The sequence below is a fragment of the Bacillus rossius genome, chromosome 1, assembly GCF_032445375.1.
Source record: "Bacillus rossius redtenbacheri isolate Brsri chromosome 1, Brsri_v3, whole genome shotgun sequence".
Taxonomy (NCBI): domain Eukaryota; kingdom Metazoa; phylum Arthropoda; class Insecta; order Phasmatodea; family Bacillidae; genus Bacillus; species Bacillus rossius.
Genome location: NC_086330.1, coordinates 206,000,976 through 206,023,114, shown reverse-complemented (window position 1 = coordinate 206,023,114; position 22,139 = coordinate 206,000,976). Strand labels below are relative to the sequence as shown.

Below are 22,139 nucleotides of genomic sequence, written 5' to 3'. Positions count from 1 at the left end.
ACTAGCTGCCCGACCCGGCTTCGCATGGCTATACTAATGGAAAAAAATTAAGCCACATATCCCATTTACAGTAATGGTAAATAAAAAAAAATCAGTGAATATTTATTACAATGCTGTATAATGTACCGGAGAGAAAATGAATAGCACCGATGGTTTCCCGACTCATGCACGCAACGTACAACTGATGTACCCGTACTTCGCTACGGCAGTCTACAGGCAGATCACTCGTGCGCCGCTCATTATACATGCCCCTCCTTGTGGGTACGCCACTGCCACGCGATGTCCGTTTTCATGGAGACGCAGAAGGCATGAACAATCCAAAATCCTGTTCTCATGCAGACAAAGTACCCACTGTTGCCTGGTTTTAACCACCCATGGGATCTATTTTCGGAAAATTTCATCCTGCGTAACATAAGGAACATTACTATGAAGTTTCAAGTCTGTAAAATATATATACTTGAAAAAAGGGCAATAAAAACAAATTAAACACAGAGAGAGAACAAAAAAACAATAGTTTAGGTTTGCGATTTAAAGTGATAAAAAGTATTTCAATACTAATTGAACTCTTATGAGGGTACTGATTGCTTAGTTTTAATATCACACGGGTGTTTTTTACTTGTATGGGAAAATTAAGAATGATAAGGCATCTAGTGCGTGGCAACAATGTTAATAAGCAATAGGAATTAAAGTTCTAGCGCCTGCGACATTGTCAACACACACTTCGTACGTGTACTGCATGTTGTATCCAACCCCCTCCAACGCATTTGATTCTAAATTTGACTTTTAGTAAGGATCCCTAATGTTATTTATAATATAATATAGCCTTTAGCCTTCCTCGATAAATGTGCTATCCAACACTGAAAGAATTTTTTCAAATCGGACCAGTGGTTCCTGAGATTAGCGCGTTCAAACAAACAAACAAACTCTTCAACTTTATAATATTAGTATACATAGTTAACTTTCAATTGAAGCGATAGCGCAGTGTTCGTCATACTGTAGGGACACAATAAATTGTTAACCTACATTTTTTCGACGCTATGTTGAATTAAAGAGTTTGGTAATTACATTTTTACTCTTAAATCGTAAATGTTTAATAAGCTCAGTAAGGTTAAGGTTTGTTTTATGCGGGGTGGTCGCACAGCATCATCCGAAAATAAGGTTTTACTGACACTACTTTATATTTTCTAAAATGTAATAAAGTTTTAAGAGTGTTTTTATCCAGAATTTATTAAATTAAAATTGAACTGGTACATCATTGTTTTGCAGTGATAGTATGCATTTTAAGTTTGGCCTGATATGCGTTTTAAGTATGGCCACGTCAATTCACGATAGCTATGTTTACTTTTGGCATAAGTATAATTAGACATTTTGTACATAATTTTAATATTCAAAAAATCTTTATTTCAAATTTGGGATTTTTATAACTATTTTTGTTTTATGAAAACGTTGTTGTTGAAATTATTTTTTATAAAGACATCACTACGTCAGTATTGTTAAGTTTAATGTTAATTAAACGGTGACTTAAGTAAAAAGCTGATAAAATGGTCGGAGTCCATTTTGGACGATAAAAGTGACGCTGTGCTGTATCCAGCATTTCTGATGTTCTAAGATAGGCATCTCAGTAAGTATAACGTATATTTAACGGCCTAGAACCGTAAGTGGTCAATACTCAGGTTAATATCCAACGATATCAAACGTAAGAGTCAGTTACTTCAAAATAGTGGCCGGTTTTCGAGGTAAGCTTGAGACGCCACAGCATTTGCGCAAAAGCATTAAGTCCGACAGACATAATATATTGTTTATTTGTTCTACGTATAATTTAATACTAAGGAGATCTAACAGTTGAATGAAATATGCAAAATTAAGACTTTTATTCACAAACATATTTCTTTTTCCCAAGACTCAAGGGTAGCCAGTGGTCTTGTGAATGAGTTCATGTTATACCCTGAGATATGTAGCCGAATGCAATTTAAAATTAACTATAAATTTGGCAACACAATATAACTATTTTTATATATTAAAATGAACATTTTTTTTCCACATAATGAGAACATTTGTTTATACCTCATCGTGTCCTACAAAAATCCTGGGCTTAATAATTATAATATTACATTTAACGTATGTGTACTAGCGAATATGTTTGAATACTGCAATAATACTTATCAAAATAGTAACAATTTTAAACTTTCTATATAACATATTTTGTGTCTTTCACAGACTGTTATGAAATACATACCATAATTAAATTAAGGTATTATGTGTATTTAATGTCATATATTTGAATGTGTATGCGGGATCATTTCATGTTTATTAACAATTCAATAATACCCTTTTATTTGTGGGTAGGTACTATATATACTTTTCCATATGTATGCTGATAAAATATTATATTCAACACACACTCTTTTATTATATTGCTCCGTTCAGTTTGCAGGAAGTATTTACAGACTGATATCTTTCGTTTAAGCGAAAACAAATACACATACATATATTAAGTGTTATATAAGTGTTTAAACATGTTGCAGGTTAATTTTGTTTTAATGTAGCTAATGGCTAAATACTCTAAGATTAAAATTGTTTTAGAAGATAGCGCAACGTTCGTAATGCTTTAGAAGACCAACGAAGTGTTAAATATATCTGACGCCATGTTTATTCCAGCACATTTTTCCTGACTAATAAACTATACGTATTTTCAAAGTTACTATTTTATCTTGTTATGACTATTCAAGTTTACGAAATGCATTCCAGTATAAATTCACTACCATAACTTTTACTTTGGTACAGCAATACGCTTTGTACATCCTCCGATGCTCGCGACGAAAATTAATATATTATGGGTAAATTACAACATTTAAATTTCCGTTGTGTAATGCGTTTCATTGCATTTCTGGTGCATACTAACCATTCACTCTCTACGCAATTAAAGAAGTATAAACTAAAAAGCGCAGGAGATGATGATTCCGGTCTTGGTCCGGCTTTAAGGCGTTTACATGCGTCGTTTTCGGTACTCATGTTGTTCGGCTAGCCCTGAGAAATATATATCACCATCTTGTTTAACAGAAATATATTAAAAAAAAAATATTTAATAAGTGGCAAATGATCTACAGTTTTTTTTTACTAAAATGAAAAAAAAATGGTATATTTATCAAGATCTGGGTTATTTTTAAAAATTGTATGTTAAATTTCGTGTCTTGGTTTCGTATTATGTGTTTTTGCGACATGAGAAAACATGAATTTGCTCGTTACCGAGGTAAGATGTCTAAACATCACTGGCTAGTACTGAAAGACTATCTCAATTTTTTTGTATTATTTTATTTCGTCTTTATTGCAGGATTTTGTAAAATATTGCAAGTAAAGCGCGTAGAAAACTAACAGTGTTATGCGTAAACGCCAGTAACCGATCCCAGGGAAGGTTAACAGAACACGAGCGAGGACCACAGTACCAAGCCTTTTCTAGTAAAGGCATACAGAAGTTCTTAACACCCTTGTTTTTTAATGACGAAAAACCATACATTTAGTGACATCAAGTTTACTGCACAGACAGGGCTCTCAGGCTGAAACCAGGATCCAACAGCAATGCGAGGTTACACGTGTGCGATCTGAAACAAAAAATGAAGTTACATCTAAGAAAATTAAGTTATTTACAAACAAATAGTAAATTAATCATAAAACACATGATAATCGCAGAAAGAAAGAAAGACATCTAGGAACCCTTTCTTTTGTGCAAACATAGTTTTTAATAATACACACGTTGGCGAAGGAGACCTAGGGTGAGCGTAATATTCTCGTAATATCAACTGGAATACAAATACACTACAAGTATTGATGTAACATAATATAACATGACAAGTGATTCAACAAGCATACTTGCAAATATTAATTACACTTAAATAAATAGGTACATGGTGTACAAAATATACGAAAATATACTGTCTTTATATATATGTATATATACATATCATCCCTGAGAACACAGATGAACGTTAAGATCCAGAAAACCTTTTTCAGAAAAAGATTAAATGTGAAAAATCCAGTTTCCTCCCTATTCATGAAAACCCCTGAAACAGTCCGTAGGTCACTGGCGTGTTTTTTCTGGGCCGATAATTGCTGAAGTATTGTCTCAATACTACAATAACCAGATATAGGTAGAAACAAGCCACACTAAATGTTCGTTAGGTAGCAAACAAAGCAAATTTCAGACATTTATGTCACAAAATTTAAACGAGAGAAAATTTCCCGGGCACCACAATCGGGTGATGTGCCAACAAGCAAAAAAACTACTTGATGTCCATGATCAGCCACTGAGGCACCACGCCGCCTAGATTCTGCAAAAAAGCAAAAAAAAAAAAAAAAAAATACTTGCTTTGGTCCTGTGCTCTTATGCTTAAGCAACACAGAAACCCCCCCCCCCCCCCCCCAAAAAAAAAAAAAAAAACAAACAAATAGTCCACAGAGTAACTATGTTTTTCAAAAAGACAAGAAAATCCTTAAGAAAATTAATTCCCACTATCGGTTGCCCATAGATGGAAAATACTTGTACTGAAATGAAATTAAATGAGGTTGTTGAGCCATAGAAGAAACTAAATAAACACAAAATTATATATTTTATTCATAAGAAATTTCAGCACAATTTCCCTTTGGATTTATTTTATGCCAACACATAAATCTAACTTCGTATACCTTAATGCTTTAGTTACATAAGAGCTACATTGTTTCATATCCCTTTACATTAGTTTAATAAAATAGCAAGAATAAAAAAACTTGTAGAATACAAATTACATATGATGACATTATAATTTAATGGCCTATGACCACACATAACAAGTATTTTAAACATTTCCTTGGGCTCAAAAAATAATTAAATAAATATATATAAGGTCTTTCTGGTGGATGATCAAAACGGGTAATAAAAAAACTACTCTAGCTGCCCACAACGACAAACATAAAGGTCGTAATGTCCATTAAATTAACATTATTCCTTTTTCGCCGACGACTGCATAACTCCGTCGGTAAAGTTTCCCAATTTTTTTAAGTCATCAAAAATAAAAAGTATCAATTTACAGTACGCCTGAATAAGGGATTTCTCCCCCCTTTTTTTTGTTAACCCAGCCCTCTTAGCATTAGCCCTACCGGCCTGGAGACCCCACGGCCGTGGATACGGAATACGCCGTATCTAAACAGGAGAGGTTGTTAGAGATCCAGCTATTACCAGAGGCTGAAGCTACCCATCTCAGTTTAGCCACCACCTTCACCCCACGCCCAAAACAGCTAACCAGACAATTGGCTGCGTCCTAAGCTCTTAGACGTTATCAGCACTGCTGGCGCCTAGCTGTCCAGGCTAGTGCCGGAGCTGTGTTTTCGCTCACAATGTCGACTCCGCAAAGGGCTAGAGAACCCTTGGAGTCTGCTCCAAGTGATCGGAGCACCAGTACCAAGTACGAGTCCTACCTTATCAGAATCCTGGGCCTAGAGGAAATCTCAATGGGACACCGTTCAATCTTTCATATATTCTTCCCATACTACTATGAACTTGGCGTCTATACGGCATGAGACCGTTCGCCAACAGGCTAGCCAACCACCACTCTTCAGAATCACTCCACTGGATGTCCTCGTCTCCTCGGACTACCCTCCGACCTGCCGTACCTCGGTCCAACAGGTTTACAGCCGGTTAAGGCCCGGACGCACCTGGACTCATCTGGCGGCGACCGCAGAAAACCCTGGCTAGACATTACACTATGGTCGTGCGTGGGCTGGAGAGCCTCGGGGTTACCTCGGTACCTCTCCCGACCCTAGACTAGAGTAACATATCGCACCTAGTCCAGCAGTTTACAGCTCTTTTTTAAGCCCGGGTGCCCCCGAACACGCCGGCGCCATTCTCTGTCCTTACCATAGGCCTGATACATTTACTATGGGGCCCTTGGGACCAAGACACCCAGGCTCGGCAGTCGAACCCCACAGAAAGGTTTCAAACGCATCTGCTGTTGCCCGCAGATTCAGCCAATTCACCATTTCTGGTCCCATAAATCCAATTGGGGATTCACTGCGGCAGGGTTATGCCTGGCATTGTCATCTTTAGTTAAGGCGAGGCTATGACAAGAGGCTGAGGCTTCCCATCCCAGTACATTCACCACCATTCGTCCCCAACAGCGGTGTCCACATGGAGGCAGAGGATTGCCCCTTGGTGTGGAGAGGATGTGTATTCGCATTCTTGCACCCATTTCGTGAACCTGTTGGACCATGTCTCAGATATTAGAGCCGGCAACAGCTCCAACACCTCAAGCATCAGTCACCTTCCACACCAGTATCAATTCACAAAAAGACTCTGCTCAGTTATGTTTTGGGCAACAACATTTGGTCACAATTACAGTTTAACTTGTTCATTTGTCTTTTATGCTACTTGCCTTTTGCAACATTATCTGTTTAACAATAAAAGAAACATGGCTATACTCATATTTAATCACCAGCATTTGAAACACTAATAATTTCCCATAATAATATCCTTTTGAGTCGATAAATTTTTAAACTGTGCTTTTACTACAATGGCTACTGCAAATAGTAAAACCAACTGGTGAATCAGCTATGCCACATACTGCCCAATAAACAGAGGTTCAGGTAAACTTTTCTCTAGAGCTGTGCAAATAAAGACATTCAAACACAGTCAAAGTGGGTAAACCAGCACCACATGCTGACATAAACGTTCATTTTACCAGCATAAACTCCGCTTAATTTTCGCACGACGCACTCGTAGGAAAATTCAAACATGATTATATTTTGCGGCACGCACAAATACAATTTACTATTGAAAGTGGTTCTTATTATCATTAGAGCCAGAAAATCCACAGTGTTTAAAAATATTTGATAAATCCTGGGTCAAAGCCCATGTCAGGCATTTCAAAAATTTACTCAATCAAGTGGCACTGTAGAATGGAGAGAAGGGTTTTTCTCTTATAAAAAAGCTAGCCGCCACATCAGGTCCTGCTGAGCGTCAGCAGCTGAGATAGGCGTGAACAACGAACAGGCTAACTCAATGGTCCGTGTTTCCGCAGTTCGTTTTCAAGCGTCCTCCAAACCGACAATCTCACACGTCCACTACTCGACACCTTTCCTACATCATGGCCGCTATCCAAGCTTCTCTCTCGTTTCACACATTTTACCACTGCGCCACTGTAACCTCCGGCAGTAACAAATGCTGTCGTCCTAATTTTTTTTCCTCAAATGTTTTGCACATCCACTATCAGTAATATCACTTAAATTTTGAACCTACAATCTTGCTTTTACTGTAGTTAAAAGAGTTAACTGGAAATAGGATAGCATTTTATTTGCAAAAACCAATTATGGTATTAAAATTATAACAAAGAGTTACATAGGATAAAATAGTCCAAAAACAAAGGTAACAAAACGAAACTCATTACATAAATTTAAAAAAAAATATATATATACATAAAATAACAGCTCTAACCTCATTAAACAAATCAATATAGAGATATTAAACAAGTGACCAATAAATAGTAGCAGTAAGTGCCACAATACCCTCCTACCAAAAAAAAAATCAAAACGTTAAACTAGGTCTAGGAAACTATTAAACAAGAAATAAAGACTGACCAGAACACTGTATCACCATATATAACTTATCCAAAGGACAAAGGTCAAAACTTAGCACAAGAGTGAAAATATAAATATAGTATCAACACTCACAATTGCTCAAAACTTGGGAGGTAAGAATCACAAATGTCAAATAAGGTAATAAAACTTACAAAAAGTAACAAACATGTTTAAGTTACACATTGCAGTTCCACCATCTTGTTTATCAAAACTAAACAGTAAACAAAAAAACAAGGTTATAAAACTAACATGATAATAAAGTAAACCTATAACGCCCTATCTGAAATAAATATTTGAACTCAAAAACAGCTAACAAACTTCTTTAGATGACTGATGTAAGCTTTTCTGCTCCTATAATCATTTCCCATTTCTTCTTGTGCTACAGTAACAGGAATATGAAAATGGCTGATTTTGTTAGGCCGCGATATGACAATTCTAACTAAGAAGACTTATATTCCACCTTATTGCTTCAGAGATATTGGCGAAAAAGTATTAAGTCTCCAAACAAAAATTCACACTCAACTCTGCCTTTGTTATACTGTCATACAGTCTTTTTCCTCGCCCCTTCAAGATTTTAAAATGCTCGTTCTTAATACCTTTCCGAAAGGTCAGTACTGCATGTGCCAATGGCTTACGAGGCAATTCCCCATTTTTAAAATTATGGGCGACCAAGTTCCCTTCCTAAAAATAACAGAGAGGGGCTTAATTTGTTGGCACTATAGATCACCACATTAAAGGCACCTACCAAATAGGGATCGATTTATTGCAGTCACGTTGTTTCTGACTGTTGTAAATAATAGTAAGAGCTGTGTTTATATTTTTGTTTACGCATTCAGCTTAATGGGGGCAGCGGTAATAAGACTTGTGGTCACATGTTTGATACTCCACTTGAAACAATTATCCCTAAACATTTGACTGCAAAAGTAAGTGGCATTGTCTGACAATAGTATGTCTGGGCCCCCAAGTAACTATCATACCTGACTACAAAGGGTTTTGTAAATGTGATGGCTTGTCATATTCCTCAAAGAAAACATGAAAAATAAAATTTGTTCTTTATAATACTTATGGAGTGCAGGGGTTGAATGCCCTGCGGGAGGAGTTATCTTGTAATGGCGGCAAGCTAGGAAGCACAATAAAGAGATGTCTTTAGTAACACAACATGGGGTCAGAAGTGGGATCTCTAACGTTGTAGGATTATAAATTGTAGTGCAGCAAAAAAACGTATACTTGGCCAGGATGACAGATCCGCACAATCGGCAACGGGACTCACCTAAGGGTATCAGTAATCTCAAACCTCCAGCAGTTTTTGATTTTACATCGCCATTATTGTGGAAGCAGTGGAAACAACGATTTTCTAGGTACATGTCCATCTCTGGTTTCATTGAGAGGACAGATAGGGAGAAGATTGATATTCTTCTGTTTGTCTTAGGCGAGAAAGCACAAGAATTGTGGAATCATTTTTCGCCTCTGCCTACCAGTTACGAAGAGGCTTTAAATGAATTTGAGAATCATTTTTAGCCATGAAAGAATATAATCTTTGAAAGATTAAAGTTTAATTCCCATGTGCAAGGGGCTGAAACAGTGGATGCATTCATAACCTCACTGCATACTTTGGCTGACTCGTGTGAATATGGTGCGTTAAAAAATGAACTTTGTAGTAGGGATGAAAGATCGGAAAATTAGTGAACAATTACAGTTCAGACCTTCTCTGTCGTTGGAGGAAGCGGTGCTGATAGCCAGACAAGCGGAGATCCCAAGCCAACAATCACGGCTTCTGTAACAAGGTGGTTCAGAGTGTTTGGAACTCAACAGAACTCACTGGGGTCCATCTCGCAGCAGGGATAAGGTGGCCAGTGCTACAATACAGCAGCCGGCGGCTTTGGGAAAGTTTTCCGGTTCCACCAAGCCCACAAACACATCGGTTCCACACAAGGAAGCAATCTGCTGGTTTTGTGGTAAGGGGCAGCATGATCGTTCCCAGTGTCCTGCACGAAGTGCTAAGTGCTTTCGCTGTGACAAACAGAGGCATTGGGCATTGGTGTGTAAGGCTTCAAGTGCTTCCAAGATATTTAGTGTACAGATAATCAAGGTGAGTCAGACTGTAACAGTGTTAGTCCTTGCAGTCAGGATCATTTAATATGGGGACTAACCTGCAATTCAGTCGATGTTAAACAAGAGCATAAACCCATGGAAAGTGAACATTAGATTGTAAACTTTGAGCAGAAATTTAATTTCCTTATATATACGGGTGCAGATGTTACATGCATTCCTGGCAGCATGGTACCAGTTTCGTACAGAGACCTTGTGGTCCCCTGTAAAGACAGACTGAAGGAACTGGATGGTAAGGATTTGGGGGTTTAGGGCTTCTTACAGCTACAATTAGAGCACAGGGGGATTAAACACAACAGCTAAGTATTTGTTTGGTCTAATCTTCAAACTCCTCTTCTGGGTCGAGCAGGGCTCGTAAAGTTGCAGATTTTGGGTTTTCGAGAAAAACAGGTACTTATTCCAGGCTTGGTCACAAACAGTATTCATTATGCATCCACGCAAGAACTCGAGACCAAGTGTCCAGTGGAAGGGAGTGATAATCACATTGTTCACATATAATATCCCTCAAAGTCACAGATAGATCAGCAAAGCGAGTTTCCAGGTCTTCTTCTACAGTTGGGGAGATTCGTAGGGGATATTAAAATAGTCCTGAAGGATAATTGCAGTCCCTTTGTTCAACCAACTCCTAGAGTTGTTGCCATACCTCTATTTCGTAAACTCAAGGCAGAGTTAGATCGCATGCTGAAGTTGGATATCATAGAGCATGTCATGGAGCCAACAGAATAGGTTGCACCTATAGTGACACTGTCCACATTTGTGGTGATTATTCTGAGCTGAACAAGTGTGTTCAGAGGCCACATTTACCCATTCACAGCGTGGAAGTTACACTGTCACAATTAGCGGGGGCAAAGTACTTTTTAAAGTTAGACACTAATTCTGGCTTTTATCAAGTTCCATTGTAGAAGCATAGTCAATTACTCACAACATTTATAACTACATTTGGAAGATTTTATTTCAAGAGGCTACCCTTTGGCATATCCTGTGCACCTGAATATTTTTCTAGCAGAATTGCTATGTTGCTGGAAGGTATAGAGGGTACTACTTTCCATGTAGATGAAATTTTGATTTTTGCATCAAGTATGCAAGAACATGATAGGATCTTGAGACATGTACTTCACAAACTTGATGCTGCAGGTATTTCCCTTAACTGTAGTAAGTGTGTTTTTGGAGTAACCCAAGTGAAATATCTAGGTCATGTCATTAGTGCGGCGGGGGTTTCAGTGGACCCAGACAGAATTCAGGCTATTCGAAAATTTCCAGTGCCCTCAATCAAAACAGAGGTCCAGAGGTTTCTGGGCCTTCTCAATTTTTCTTCCAGATTCCTCCCTGAGAAGTCTGGATTGCTTACGCCGTTGTTTGCCCTTCTGAAGGAGAACGTGGCATTTGCATGGGAGACACCACGGCAAGAAGCGTTTGCAGAAGCTAAGAGACTGTTAAGTCAAGCACCCACACTGGCATATTTTGATGCCACAGCTTCGATCATTGTAAGTGTAGATGCAAGCTCTAGAGGCTTAGGACGGTTCCTCATGCTGGAACGAGAGGGGAAATGGGAAGTTGTAGGATATGCATCTCGTACACTTTCCGATACAAAACAGTGTTATTCCCAAGTGGAGAAAGAGGCATTGTCTCTCACATGGTGTGCGGACATATTTCAGCAGTACATTTTGGGACTACGAGTAACGTTCGAAACTGACCACAAACCACTTGTTCAAATCTTGCAGACAAAATACATAGATGAGTTAACAACTCGTTTGCAGAGATTCCGTCTAATTTTGATGAGATATTCTTACACAGTTTGGTACATTCCAGGCAAACAGCTTGCAGTGGCAGATTGTTTGTGAGGGATCATCTGGGTGAGGACAACCAACATGGAACAAAGGTAGATCTGGAGAGAGAAGTAGAAGCGTTTGTCCACCAGATCATCTCTAACTGTTCCATAAGCGATCAGTTCCTGCTTACTATTCAGGCAGAGCAAGACAAAGACAAGACTTGCAAACAATTGCAGTCCTATTGCATGCAAGGTTGGCCCGAGAAAAATGAGGTCCCAGAGTACATGCTACCTTATTGGCAATATAAAAACGACATAACCTACGCAGACTCTTTCTTGCTCAAAGGCACTAGATTGGTCATCCCAGCATCACTTCAACTACACTGTCTGGAATGTATTCATGCAGGTCATCTGCGCATAGTGAGATGTAGAGAAAGAGCAAAAATATCTGTATGGTGGTTTGGATTATCCTCACAACTATAAAACTTGATTAGGAACTGCCCAAGTTGTGTGCAAGAGAGACAAAAGCACAGGCAACCCTTTGTCCAAGCAGAAAGTCCATCTTTCCCATGGCAAGTCGTCGCAGTATATCGGTTTAAATGTGACACATGGTACCTAATAGTAACGGACTATTACTCAAGATATTTTGAAATATAGCCATTGTCTCGTTTGACAGATGTCGCAGTGATAAGTGGATTAAAAGAAATTTTTGCACGTTTTGACATACCGGAAATAGTACGGTGTGGTAATGGTACACAAATTGTTTCAAGAAACTTTCAAAGCTTTGCAAACACCTACAAGTTCCAAGTGTTTACATCTTCTCCACATTACCCTCAGTAGATGGCTGTGTGAAGGCAGCTGTGAAGATTGCTAAGAGTCTACTGAAGAAGAACGAGGATATCTCTTTGGGCCTTTTGTCGTATCGAACCACACCCATGGATTGTGGTTTCAGCCCGGCGGAGATTTCGATGAATCGTAGACTGCGATCTACACTTCCGGTTCTTCCAGCAGTTCTGGAGGAGGTGGTACAACCTCGTTTGGCACACGCTAGAGAAATGCTCGCAAAAGAGAAACAGGCGGCTCACTATGACAGGAGACACAGAGTCTGACATTTACTTGATTTTTAGCAGGGAGACAACGTTTGGGTCACGGACCTAAGGAGGTATGTCACCATTGTGCAAATTGGTCCACATCCACGTTCCTATGTCATAGAAATTGATGTAGGTAGATACAGACGAAATTGATGGTTTCTAATTCCGGCACCTTTCTATAAGACCAAGAATGGAAGCGAAGGAGATTATGTCAACAAGGTCCCTCAACCATTCACCAGTGATTTCACTAGTGTTGCACCTATGGAAGATGTAAAAGCCTGCATACCTTCACACAAGAAGGGAGAGAAAGCAGTTAGAGACGAAGACATTCAGCAAGAAGAAGTGGTGAGGGAAAGTCACGTTACACAAGACTCTGATTCAGAATCAGATTTACTGAGGGAGGGTTTCAAGGGCTTTTCTGACAATAACAATACGGGTGCTGGTAACTAAGGACACGGTGATGTGAATCAGGGATACAGGAAAGACAAACGCTGTATAAAGAAACCCAATTGGTTGCAAGATTATATGTAAACAAATGTATGTATAGATGTTGAAGTTGAGGCTTGGTGAACACTATTGTAACTGAGGGACAGTGCCTGTAAGGTGTTATCTTAAGATTTTGTTCTGTTTGTGTCTAAAACATTATAATTTAAATATTAGGAAAGGAGAGATGTTCTGTAAGAGACTTATGGAGTGCAGGGGTTACATGCCCTGCGGGAGGAGTTATCTTTAATGGCGGAGAGCTAGGAAGCACAATAAAGAGATGTCTTTAGTAACACAAAAAAAAATACTTCACACATCCCTCAATATAACCACAAAAATTTGGGCAATAGAAAATATTGGATGTTCTCTGAAATGTTTTTTTTCCTACCTCACAATGACCTCCCACCAGGCTGTCAAGAAAATACTGTTAGACAATTCCTTGCATATTTTAAGGTACATAGATCCTCAGTTTTTCTACATCTTTTACAAAACATAGTATCCCATACTTCACGGTTAAGTTGCATGATCCTTCCCTCTCAACTTGTCGCATGAGTTCCTGCATGTATTTATCCTCTGCTTGCCGCTGTAGTATAGTCATTTGGAAGTTCTACTTGGAAATTTTCCTGGAGTTTTGATAATTGGTGATTTTTTAGATTTTGATGTGCCCCTTCCAAATTGCTACTTTGCCACCTCGTGTATCTGCCTCTAGCGCCACCATATTAAAACAAATTGCGCCTTAAAGAATTTTTTTGACAATATCTCCTTTCTAACTCATTTTACTATAAAAAATTTGTACCCAAAATTCAACTAAAGAAAATTTCCTACAATTTATGTAGTCACAATAGTTTTCGTAAAATCAATAGTTTTGGTGTACAAGTGCCGCAAAGTATACTTCAACACGCGTCTTCGCTAAAAAAAAAATAATTTCCTCACCACCTTGAGCTAGAGTAATCGGCGTGTTTTTTTATTGTGGTGTCCCCAGTAGGCATAATCCACATCTAACGTACAATTCTGACATTTAACGCAATCTCATCTTTGTTGTTCTTGATTGTCCAGGTGTTGCGATTTCATCGTCTTCAGTATCTTCCTCATCATCCACGATAGGGCTATCAGATTCATCGCATTCTTCTTCGTTTTCAATTCCATCATATGTTTGCTCAAAAAAAGTCTCTGTTTCTTCCTCTTCATCACTATCATGTGATGGAACTAGGAATAATACCAAGCCCCACTGCAGTTCATGTATATAATGGATCATTTTAACCCATCTTTTCTGCATTAACAGGCTTTCTGAAATCATTTTTTTTTGCATTTGCAAGATATCAGTCTTAACAATATTCTGGGGCTGGAGGCTCGAGTGTCGTAGCAGGAACTATGTAGCTCATTCTTGTTTCTATTCCACCCCATTTATTTTTACATATTTTCATTCCCATACCACTGCTGAATCTGGTGATAGGTTCGGAACGAATTTTGACATGCTGCTGCTTCTGTTGGTTTCAGGGACACAATATTAAATTTGCTCTTATATGCTAATTTTGTGAAGCATGCATATCTGTAGCCATTGAAAGACATGCTTTTCTTATTTTTACGTCACTGTAACCGTACAATTCAAGAAGAAAGCATTCTCCAGCTTTAGCAATGATCTCTGAATTAGCGTCTGGATTTTTAAATACTTAGATAACCTCGTTTGAATTGCGATTCTTTCGGAGTACCTAAATAAACTTAATTTTTCCATGGTGTAAATGAATAATTGTTTGCGGCACTCGTACACCAAAACTATTGATTTTACGGAAAAAAATTGTTATTACATAAATTATAGGAAATTTTCTCTAATTTAATTTTGTATATAAATGTTTTTATCGTAAAATGAGTTAGAAAGGAGAAATTGTCAAAAACTGCTTTAAGGCGCCATTTTTTAATATGGCGGCGCGAGCGGCAGAGATACGAGGTGGCAAAGTTAAAATTCGGAAAGAGCGCATCAAAATTTATAAAATCACCAATTTTCAAAACACCCGGAAAAATTTCCAAGTGACCTCTAGATTTCGAACCAAATGACTGTACTACTGGGGTGTTTTTTGTACAATCTGGGAAACTCTTCCATCACATAACACACCTCTAATGCTAACTCTCATCCCCCAGCCTGCTCTACTTGAAACTCATCGTCATCAAACATACTGGATAATGCAACTGCTACTGCATTTTCTTACTAGTCCAGTCAAGTTAAACATGAAAAGGGGGTCGTGCTTGCAAAAGGTCCGGTCGTTCTGAATTTTTTATATGTTGTTAGGACCTAAACCAACATTAAAAAACCAGATTTATAATTTCCAAACTGCTGTGCGAGCGGCGATGTACCCAAAAAACATGAAATGTTTGGACTTTTTTCAGTTTTTTCTCAATATCTCAGTAAAGAAAGGGTCTGACCGGTATAGTCATTCCACAAATTTTAACGAAGACTTAATTTGCTACAAATTAAGACCAGGGAAAGCTCTATACAGACATTCGTTGCTAAGATACAGTTATTCGAAAATAGGCAATTTTTTCGAAAAAAGTGAAATTGTTTCGAAATGGTACTTATTTTATGATATATCTTCTAAAATACGCATCCCACCTAATAAATTATACGAAACAAAGTTGTAGAAAATTGATTTATATTTCATTTGAGATCAAGCTGGTACCTGCAGGCTCAGCAGTTCTCTCAAAAACGGCAGATAACCAAAAAAAGTCATAAGTGGTTTTTTTGTGGGGAAATGATAATAAACTTTTCTCACATAATTGTATTGTTTTATTTATCACTCATTTAAAATTTATTAATTTTTGTTGTTGTTAAAATGGTTTTATGAAAACAATATATAATATACCTAACAAGAATTATGTCTTCTTCAAACATTTTTTTATACACCTACATGTTGAAATGCTTGTACAAACATTATGGTACCTACTATAAGGATACATTACATTTACTCAAAAAATAAAACTAACATCGTTAATGCACAATTTGCCACCACATGACTGGCAGAGGACTGAGCAGTGGAGCCCAGCCTTTCTGCACGAGCAGATACCAGAGCACCCTTTCTTGCATTTACATGAAATTTTTCGCAGTAAGGCAGGAGGTGCGGGATTCATGGTGGTGGGGATGGGTCGAGTACCTTGAGAAGACAACTTCAATTCCCAATCAGTGGGATTCATGTAAACTCCCCGCCACTTCTGCACTTGGAGGTAGCACCTTGCTGCATGGTGGCCTGCGGCATCTTCCGTCGGTGGCAAACGGGCGAGGTTTATGCTCCTTGAAGTGACAAACGTCTTATATCTCAGGAAATCCAATGTCACCCCCATATAGAGCCACAAAGCACTTGATTCCTGCTTCTCTCGCGGCTTGTGGGGTGGGGTCTGGCCGAAGAAAGACCTCCACTTGCTCAGCAAGTGGTTCACTCTTGCTCAGGAGTGTGGTAATTTTAGTCTTTCCTTGGCCAAACGATGCTGAGGTGGTATTGCACCCAGTGAATGTGTGGGTGAATAGTACCCTCCATGGTGATCGCTGGGAGTCCTGGTGGTTGTAGGAGGTTGTAGAATAGTGACAGCAACCAGCTTCGCCCTTCGTGCTCTTCTGAAGGTAGACATTTGTCTCTTCAGCGCCTAAACCATTGAGAAGAACGAGCAGGTCGACATCTTCTCCCACTATGACGACACGATCAGCTACTGCTCTTTTTGAAAGCGCCGTCATGACGATCTCCCGATCCGCATCTTCTTCGGCAACAGCCACTTATACTCCCTCGTTCTGAAAGGCGTCACAAAGAAGAGTTATTAGTCATCTCTTGTTGTTCTCATTGCCCAATACATGTACTCTAGCAATTTGAATTACTGTGGACTCATTTAACGTCAATTCGTAGCTGGAATGAGCTGCGTATCACCTGAGTTATTATGCTGTTTTAGTGTTGTTTTTTTTTTTGGTAGCATCTTCAGGGAAGCCATCAAAAACGATGGACACGTTCTTTCCAAAGTGGTTATGGACGTAGGTGGTAAAATGTGCCAAAAGTGCTCGAGCTGGGCTTTTCAGCTGCCACACGACCTTGTGCAAGAGGTAGCCACCATCCAAAACGATGTGAGTGCTGGCATCTATCAGTATGTGGCTGGAAAGAGGCATGAAGGCAGAATACAGAGTAGATTTTGTGCCCTTGTGCATACCCAGTAAATTGAACAAAGACATCGGGAATGGGGCCAACTCATACTTGAAGTCATCATGTAAATCCTGTTCAGATTGCTTTGCAAAACACACTCGCTGGAAAATTTTGAGCGGATCCACAGCTACTCTTCTGTTTTTGTCCGGCAATTAAATAGATGGGGTGATCGATGCCAGTGTGGTAACTTTGTTTTTCCGTTTTATTACTAACTTGTCGTACATTTGACCCACAATTTTCTTCACTCCCTCCATTCCAACTCTCTGGGCCATGTGGCAATTAATCTCAGGACATGCCAGTTAACCACTATGATGGAAAGCAAACCGTCAGTTTTGGGAAATTGAGGGTGGAGAGCAAACCAGTTTTTGAGTTTTTCCACATCACTGTTATCTCGGATGATTCTATAAGGTCTCATGTCTACATGCTGCTCTCCAGTAGGACACGAGGTTCTGCAAAAACTTTCAAGTTCTTCACATATATTCACCATAAACACCATTCCTGCTGTCCACCTTGCCAGCACAATGTCGGAGATTCCCCTTCCTTGGGTCAACCCACCATAGGTCTTCATGGATCACACCAGCTTCTGTTCAATTGTTAGGTCTGACCACAACCCAGACCAAAACTTGTCAGACCGGCGAATGGTGATTGATCCTTTTGTGAACATTTTGCCATCTGATTTTGTAGACCCATCATATACTGAAAGTAGAGGTACACACTCGTACAGCGTACAAAAAATTTCCAGCTGCATGGAATGAAGGGAGCATCTTGTGGAATGTGTACAAATGACGCTTTCAATCAGCAGCACGCTCTGCCTGTATGAATAGTTTGATTAATGTGCTCATACGAAATTATTGGACCCATAACTCTGATGTTGGACCATATGCTTCAATTTTCTCCAAGGCACTTTTAAATTTTGCCTTTAGCATTTGGTAGATATCAATTTCTTCTGCTGACATAGTGAGGAACCTCTTAGTGTCTCTCATCAATTTTTCATTCTCGTTTCGCTCCTCAGGAGTCATGTCAGACTCATCAAAAACAATGCCAGCCAGTGTGAGGTTTGTCAAAATGTGGGCTCGTGAATGTGCGTGCCCATTCAAATTTTGTCAACACTGTGGCCTGCGTAGATAGAGGATAGTAGATCTTTCAGAACACTCCCACCCATTATTGTGCCAATGCATCCCATAAAGGACAGTAAGAGGTGAAATCCACCAAGCCGTACAACTACACTGTTCAACTCCGGGTGAAGTCCACTCTCGACAATATCTCATGCTTTTATGTATAATGGCTGGTCGAAAGTGACGAACGTGATTTTCTGGCCATGAGCTTTGCTCCGGTTACTGGCTTCTGTAACCCTTCTCTACCTATTACCCTTACAGCAGGGAGAACCTGGCCTAACAATTGGCCCAAGGATACTAAATCAAAGGCAAAGAAAAGGTTACGTTAAACAAAACAAAGAGCAGAGCTCAGTGGTATAAATATATTTTAATTATTTTGCAAACAACTTGGTATATGCGCATCTCAACAGCGCTCAAAAGCAAAAAATTGCTTTACTACAACAATCAGAATAACTTTAAAAATCTCAAAATTCAGGTACAAGACAAAAACTTTAATAGAGGTGGGTATATTTTTCGTTTTGGTTGCGTGGGTTCACAGGCTTCACCACAAATTCACCACAAGTTCATGAACTCTTAGTCCATTTTCATACACCAAATACAAAAAAACAAATTACCTAACAAAATTTTTTTAATATTATGTTTCGTTTATCCCACCCCAAGAGCTCTCCTATAGCAAGTCCCGACACTCTAAACAATAATTTAATTACGGTACTCTACCAACATTATGACTATATAGTTTTATAAAATTTTATATAAAAGACAATTATGATAATAAAGATTTCCTAATTTCATCAATCACAGATGGCAGCCTCAAATGAGCATGAATAGAATATTTTAACTATCATACATTTAACATCTAATAAAACATATATGATAATAATTTGTACCACTCAAGATATCAACAATATAAATATATAATTCAATAAAAAAAATTATATAATAAAAATATATAATAAAAACAATATAACAAAATTATAATCTCACTAATCACGCATGGCAGGCTTTTTTAACTGCCAACTTCATTAAAGCCATATTATTTCCAGGAGATCATAACTTCACGATTGAAATAAGCATAAAACCACAGGTCTATATTAATTGGACTTCAACCTACGGTGGCGGGCAACATGCCAACAATAAAATGCCTAAAGTAATTCCAGCACAACTTAAATAAAAAAAATAATTAAACATATTAAAGGAATGTAGTACGAATTTACTTCAAAAAGATCACGCGATTTAGTCTTTCACACAACCCCTTACTAATATTTATTTAATATCTCATAACTTCTTGCTATTTCTTCACCCTCCGCAGCCACTCACGAAAAAATATATTATATTTTTTTGCAAGAATCACCCCTTCAGTTGCCATCGGGAACAGGACGACGTACAATATAAATAATTTAAAAAGGCCATTTAAAAGAAAAGATCACTACACCACCATTAACTGGACACCTGGGACACAGACTGCAACCACCGACTCTCGAACCAGCTGCATTCCATACGACGAACCATTTAAACTTCGTGGAATTTCCTTCGCTCAGCTCCTGACGAAACTTCATTTCTTCCCAAATTTCAATTCCAAAAAAAATTAATCCCTCGAGACGATCTATTCTCTTCCTCCGCAATAAACAGGAAAAATCAAATAGTAGACCAAATTTATGTTTATAAAATGTTGTCCTCCTCCTGTGCCAGGTGCTCAAGTTGACTCGGTAGATTAGTCTCACACCTTCTCGCTCATTCCACAACCCTCCATGTCGTGTCGAACTCCAAAAAAAAATTTATTACATACATTTTTTTTATAACTTCTTAAAATAATTTTCTTGCACGCGCCGATGCTTCCTCGTATTTAGAAAAGAAGGTACCACTATTATCTTGTTACCAAACTTTTACCCACAGCTCAATCGTAGCTGCTTTTCTTCTGCTCATAAGTAGCCCGGGTCTATGCTGATATTTTCTTCGGCGATTGAGGCCTCGACTGGGGGTTAACTACACTCCATTTCCTCGCACGAGCCTCGCGTTGCATTGTCCAGCATATACACGCTGAAAACTCTCTTCTCCTCTCGTCCACGAATTACACATAAATCAAGTAAAGTAAAAATCATTTCTTGAAGTCGTGATGTGCATTATTCACCGGAGGTACCTATCATAGACCCACACTGACCGTCTGGCCCCACTCCTAACTCACGAGTCACTTCTTATTTCTCTCTGTCCAGCGCTGTGCTTGACTGGTTACTTACCGCGCATGCGCGGTAGCTAATTCCCACAGTCACCGCCTGCAGCACTACACGGATTAGCCCGTCTGTTAGCGTACAACTCTCGACCCAAAACACTAATAGGTGGCGCGACAAGTCACACCTTCCGACAACGCGCGGACACGATCAAAACAAAAAAAAAAATTAATTTGTGACGCCTTCACAGGCGTCACAGCCACCCCTCCTAAACCGTCCCCCCCGGCGGGACAAATAGAGGAGGAAAACACAACATACAAACACCCTCAACAACCAGAAGAAAACTCACTCACGAGGAGAGAACAACGACTGCTGAGAAACTCCAGAAGAAAAGCCCTAACCTAACAACAAACAATAGGATACAAAAGCAAGAATCCTAAACATAGACCATCAATTTAGTTACTAAGAAGAGACAAACTTTTTCACTGCAGAAACATGGGCCTTCTTTATAATGAACCCCTTATCAGGATCTCCCAAGCTCACAGTGACCGGCGTAAGGAACGAAAGCACGCGGTAAGGACCATCATATGCAGGGCTCTACTTACTGCTAATAAAATCAACCTTTTTACTTAATACGACCTTCTTGCATACCACTAAATCCCCTTTCTTGATTTCTGACTCTATCCTTTCTTTGTTATACTTCTTCGCCATCACAGCGTGCGCCTTCTCTAGAGCCTGATCCGTTTCCATCCAGATTTCTTCCAACTCCTTTTCCGAACATTCCAAACACTCTGGGGGAATTCCCCAGATACTCAACAAGGGGTGTGGTAACTGCCGCCCAAACATCACCAAACTGGGCGATTTACTCGTAGCACCATGCATTACAGAGTTCAAGGCAACGTTAAGAGAAGACAACTCTGAATCCCAGGCTCTTTGATTTCTATGGTGGAAAATGGTCAGCGCCACTTTCACCGTCTTGTTCACCCTCTCTACCAGATTTGGACAAGGATAGTAGGGGCTTGTGTGCACCTGCTTGATCCCCCATCGGAAACACATATTTCTCATAGTTGAAGAGGTGAAATATGTGGCATTATCTGAAACGAGGATCTCCGGACTCCCAAAAATTTTCCATACCTCATTTTCCAACTTAGTACTGACCGAAATGGCCTTCATGTCTCTTAATGCTAACAGAATCACGAACCGGGAAAAAGCATCCACCAGAATAAGTATGCAGTTCATCCCTTTGCTAGACCTAGGAAGGGGGCCAAATATGTCGATAAACACCCGTTCCCAAACTCTTCGAGGGGTTTGCACGGAGTACTGCCCTACCTTGCTATTTAGCGGTTGTTTAGCTAACTGGCAGTGTTTACATTCCTTCACATACTTCCTCACCTCCTCGTGCATATCGTCCCAGAAAAACTCTTGCCTAATCTTGCTCTCAGTCTTTTTAATTCCCATGTGCGCTCCCACCACGGATTCATAAAAATAACGAAGAAGCATTTCCCTAATAGCCCTAGGCGCCCATACACTCTTATTCCCCTTCCTATTCACATGGTGGATGATGTCTCTCTGTAAAATGTTATCATTTGTTTCTCCCTTCTCTATTTTTGATCTCAACTCTCGGCCTTCATCAT

The 22,139-nt window shown here is 39.1% G+C and overlaps 1 protein-coding gene across 2 annotated transcripts in view; it reads left to right on the top strand.

The window, feature by feature from the left end:
- Positions 1 to 22,139, top strand: part of LOC134527253 (hatching enzyme 1.2-like) — a 144,420-nt gene that overhangs the window by 3,127 nt on the left and 119,154 nt on the right. The gene's annotated exons all lie outside the window — the stretch shown is intronic.